This window comes from Haliaeetus leucocephalus, unplaced genomic scaffold, assembly GCF_000737465.1.
Source record: "Haliaeetus leucocephalus isolate CR32 unplaced genomic scaffold, Haliaeetus_leucocephalus-4.0 Scaffold0, whole genome shotgun sequence".
Taxonomy (NCBI): Eukaryota; Metazoa; Chordata; class Aves; order Accipitriformes; family Accipitridae; genus Haliaeetus; species Haliaeetus leucocephalus.
The window spans coordinates 9,559,838-9,565,837 of NW_010972436.1; positions in this window are offsets into that span (position 1 = coordinate 9,559,838).

Sequence of the window (6,000 nt, forward strand, 5' to 3'; positions counted from 1 at the left end):
CCTCTGCCACTTGACTTCATGGTCTTATTCCTGCTGTCAGAGAAAACAATAGATGAAAACACAGCGAGAAGATTGAATATTCTAAAAAAATGCAACTATGTCCCATAAATGCCAACATGTATAATGTAATCATTGCCATCAAAGAATAGCATCCATTTATCATGGTATATGTGCAGAAACTTGTCATCACAGTCATATTGTGCACTAAGAAGATTAAACACGACTCTGCTGTGAGATAACTCTTGACTGGTAACTTGATTTTTTTTCTATTTCTTTTGATTAACTTCTCCTTCTTTTCACCAGCACTGTATTAGGCAAACTCGCTTCACCCATTTCCACCTGTCAGCTAAATTTCTGACAAATACTTTATTCTCTGAAATTATTAATTACTGGTAAATGCCAAGTGAGGCTGTTATTAGTTCAAGCTAATAAAAGGAGTCCTGCTGAACAGAGATCAAAGGACATACCAGGCACAGAGTGAGAAAGAACCTTTGATAAATATCAGGAACCCTGAAAATACAGCAGCACTGCCACAGGGCTGCATCCCCGTGACATCTGAGAGGAATCCAGTTCAAATCTGGTATCAAGGGCTCTGCACTGGCATCTTTTATCAAATGCACAATGAAGTGTTAATTGGAGCACCATAGCCTCAATACCCTATCTACTCTATTGGTACCATGACAAAAATAACTACACTGTAGAAACTGGTTAACAGGAGACCAATGACCCTGTCTCTTCTCAGCCACCCATCACCTTGCTAAGTGAGTCAAGAATTCAAAATTTAAAGGACAGAAAATATGTGACTAAGTGATGATATAGAGAGCTCTTCAGAGAAAGAACTGAAAATGACCTGAGAAAACATTCTTGATATAATCCTACACTTCAAACTAATCTATTAAATTTCATTTCCATTTCTATTACTCTTTAATAGTCAACATAAAAGATTTTCCAGTTTTATGGGGAAAAAGTAGACATATATCTGTGCTGCCAAGACTGTTAGCAAATACTTGAGGACTTAGAATTAAAGGCCATATCTAAATTATATTTTGGCAAGGATTTATAGACAGTCATTTTGGTAACATGGAAATAATCAATAAATATCAGAGGTGGATTACTTTACACTAAAACTCCCTATCATGCACACTTAATCTCCTAGAACTTCTTGCTTCTGCTCTCTTTGATGTGATAACTATTAAAAGACTACGTGTAAAAAAATTCCAAGTCCTTGCATAGTGTTTTTAAACTGGGGGCATGTCATTCTCTCAGAGTTACTCAAGCCTGCCATTATTTTAACTGCTGAGAGTAGTACATAAAGAAATCGGGCAGGCTGAGTTGCAGGAATAAAAATGTTTGAGTTATTGCAAACATATTTGTTACCAAGATGCAGACTGTTACTACTGTGTTTTGGCTTAGGAAAGCCATCCTCAACTAGCTGAAATTGTTGCTTTTTTTAAGTGTCCGTGGGTATTTATATCACAGTTCATCATAATCATCTACAACAGTCACTGCCTCCTTAAGAGTTAAAAGTATGAATTTAATTTTTCTTAGATTTATCTGTAAGTCAACACAAAGCTTGCCATTTTGACTAGGAAGTAAGGAAATCAGTTCAGCAAGTATGGTAACTGTTCATAATTTCTGTTATTAAGTGTAATATATAGTAGTGACTGTCTACATAAACCATTGCAGATGTCATAAACCAGGCTGAGTAACCAGCCTGGTAGCACAACAGTTTTCTGTAACATTTCCCACATTTAAATCTTGAATTTAGAAACAAACAAATTCAAGAAAACTGTACCAGCTGGTGGAAGGAAAACACAAACAGATCATGTTGTGTTTGTATTTGAAATGGGTACATGGTGATCAAGCATCTTGTACTTTAGAGTTCTCCAAGTCCTTGCCTACTAATTAAATTCAGACACTGACCAGTGACACATTTCAGTTTGACCTCAGCCACCTAATGCTCTGGAAAGAATGTACAGGGAAAAAGGTCAAACAAATTCCAACTTACTTTTAACTACAGCCTGAAATCCTCTGTGAACTCCACACCACATCTTGCTTCTTTAAACGTCAAAAATGCTTCAGAAGACCCCAGAGAAACACCATCTTTCCCATGAACCTTTTTATGATTCCTTCAGCTTACACTAAAGCAATTCCGTGACTCCAGTAATTACATACATATCTCACAACCAAGAAAGACTCAGTAAGCAAAACAGGACGCTATTCTTCCTCCTCAAGAAAAATGCAAAAACTACCCAAGCGCAGTATATATTATCTACTCCAAAGTGATATACAGCCCTTAAAGTTAGCACTGATTTTATTGAGAGTTCCATAACTAAATCCACATAAATCTGGAGTTTAGGTCAGCCCGTTCCTTTTACCATAGCACGATGGAAGTGCCAGGTGCAATTCTAGCTGATTCAGCTGGAATTTCTGCCAGGAATTCAAGGGAGTGTACATGGCTACAGATGCTCAACCACATTTTGAATGGATGCAGTGTATGCTTTTCACGTGCTTAAGTTGCTCTGCCAGCCAGTGCAACAGAGACGGTGCCACAATCCCAAACTCACGCTTCCTGCTTCAAAGCAAATACTGCCAGATGTGCTATCTCCGTCCATACTGGGATGCATAGGGACTCTAGATGAGGTTGAGAAAGGCTTCTCAGGCCCCTGCTGAGCCATCACTCACATTATCAGCTGACCCTCAACATGGAGAAAGCAGAAGGCAGGAGCAGAGTTTGCTCCTGAATACCTTTTTGCAACACATTCTGAAATATCGTCTATTTATTCTTTTTTCTTTGCTGAAAACAATACAGACACAGTGTAAAAACTCCACTCAAGAATCACAACATTTCTTGTCATTAACTTATCCATTTGTAAATCCTAAATGTTCAGGTTAGAAATGCACATATAATGCTTGGTCTTCCCTTACCATGCTGCAGAGAGCACCGATTACAGCATTAACTAATTATGACTATAAAGATATTCACCACCCAAAACCCGATGTTGTAACACTGCAAAGGGTTCAAAACCCTCCATAATAAGCCAGAAACACTATCAACCATTTTTAATACAAATTATGCCATGGACACTTGAGAAACTGAGTGAATAACGCCAAGGTGGATTTACCTCCATTGTAGCTATTTCTCTGGCCCCTATCACATTTAGCATACAAGTATCACACAATAATTAGCAAGAACACAGAACATGTTCTAAAAAGGTCTGTTTGCCACAATCCCTGAAAGCCCATTTTCAAGAGGTCTAAATGTTTAAAGTATTTTCTTCTTAACCGTTTCTTCCTCCCGCACTCTGCTGCTTTTTCTTCTCTTTTTCATCTCCCTTCCCCCCCTAACCTATCAGCAGCAATGGAGCCTTTTTCTTTACGCTCATAATCAATCCTTCCCAAGCTGGATTCCACTGCATCTTGACATAACAATCAATTACTCTCCACAACCAAGGGTTTCCACAGAAAAAGAGTCCAACATAAAGCTTTCCTTATTTGTTTTACAAAAGCAAACATGAACTTTTGAAAAAAATTTAGGGATGAAATAGCTATGAGTTTGACAGATAACTATGTCATTTGAGTACACACAATATTCTTTTTAGAAGAGATCAGAGAAAAAGTTAAGAGACTGAAAAGCGTAATAAGGGCGAAATGTGAAAAATGAAGATCAGATTGTTAATCAAAGACTAGAAACAAAAGGAAACTAACTGAAAAAGATTAAGAGAGTCACAAGACACAAAAATTTAATAGTAAATACTTAACAGAGGAACTACACTCAGGACCTTCACAGCATCAGCCTCCTTTACGAGTACCTTTTTCCTTGTCTAATTCACAATTCAGGCTTTTATTTGGCGATTCAACTTGATCTCCCCTCCCTGCTCTCCCAGACTGTAGAAGAAAGATAGGAGCAATACTAAGATGGTAAATGTTTTAAAGAAGAAAGTAAGATCCAAAACCCATGGATTGACCTATTCTTATGAAAATACAAGTGCTACATAGCTTTCTGGCAAAAGCTACTATCCATATACTGCCTGATACCTGCAAGAAAAATCTGAAGTCACAAATGAGTGTGTTTATAATGCTGAACTAGAAGACAGTATTACTGGTTTCTCTTTTCTTCCTACACATCAGCAAAAAGCCATCAATGTGTTATTTCATAACTGCAAGACATTTTCTCGCACATTTATTTTGTTATATCCTGAAACACAGGAGGTCAGCACTGCACTATCTTAAGAGTTTTCTAACATCAGCTGCCATAGAATTGAAAGAAAATTTTCTTATTTTCATACATATGGTCTGATATATTTCCCAGGAGGGAAGAAGGCAACAGTTAACCCTCTTCCTTGTTCTTTATTTCTATTTTATGACTAAAACCATTTTTTTAAAAAAGAAGTTGCTTTAATCTGGAGGATTTTTTTTTCCTTTTCTTCCTTTTTGAAACATTGTATCTGTGAGCTTTACAGGTTTTAAAGGTCACTGTACAATTATTGTGCTGTATCCACATAATTCAGATGCTTTAATCCACTCTTCTTTTGATGGACAGAATCTGATCTATTGTCCTGCTTCAGGTTATATTTTAAAATGACAAGACAAATGTTTATAGCATATATTGCTTATGCAAACGTGATTTTCATCTAAACATTCTGCAACAATTTTTGCTTTTAGTTTCTCCTATTAACCCACGTAAACCCATGCTTTTACATATGTGCTACGATAAATGCTCATCATATTTCGAAGGAAAAGATCAACACCAGGGAATTTTTTTACATGACACTCTCCATGAACTCCAGTGAACTCCTCCTCCCACTCCTGACAGTATTTGTCTGATGGTTTTTGTTGCATTCACAATTTGTGCCCCTTGAACAGTGTTATCAGGAACTGCAATACAAAAATCAATATATATCTATCAATACCAAGAATAAATTTTTATTGCCTGATTTTATTGCCTCCTTCAAAAATTCAAAAATAAACCTTTTTAAAGCATAATTTGAGCAATACTCCCTACAAACTAAAAATAAACAGCTCCAAAAATTTTACATAAACAGGAACAGAAAAATATACACCTACAACATAAGTCCTAGAAGAGCTTGTATCCTATTTAAGCTTTAAAATTAGACTACTTTACAAGGCAGAAAGAAATCTCACTACTATTTAAACACCAACATATTTCAACCCAAAATGGCCTGTCCCTGAGGAATATCTGCTAAATTCAAGAAACGCTTGGCTAAAAGCAACTAAACAGTATCACAAACAGTACTTTCATTGTTAGATAGTGCTTACTGGATATTATTCTTCTAGTGTGTTAAAAATAAGACAACTGTCTTCATTTTAGAGATCACAGAACTAACACGAGGAGAAACTAAGCACCCCGGTTACCAGAGCAGATGCGGATTTATATTAAGTGCACTGTTTACTGAATTTTACTTCCTTTTCAGTTGTGGGAATGTAATTTGTTTCAAAATTCCCTGGAATATATGTAATAGTATTTTACGTATTTATTACATTTCAGCTGTGTTCAGAAAATTATTTCAAAAAAATTTCCAAACCAACAGTCCTTGTTTCCATGAAGAATCAGTGCAAAGCAGGTTGGAGATCATCTGGTCCAACCTTCTGTTGAAAGCATGGCCTCAGACCAGGTTATCCAGGGTCCTGTCAAGCCAAATCTTGAATTTTTTCAGCAAGGGAGATTTCACCACTTCTCTTGGCAACTTAGTCCAATGGTTAATTGTTCACATGGTGAAGATGTTTTTTCTTATACCCAAGACAGAATTTCTCCTGAAGCAACTATTCCCATTGCCTCTTCTCCTACCACCACGCATCCTTTTAAAGAGAGAACCTCCACTGTGTCTATAGCAATCTTTTCGTTATTGGAAGACTGTGATTAGATTTCCCCTTAACCTTCTCTTCTTTAGGCTGAGAAAACCCAGTTACTTCAGTTCTACTTCAGATGTCAAGTTCTCCAGCCCTTTGATCATCTTTGTGGCTGTACTGGGATCTGGC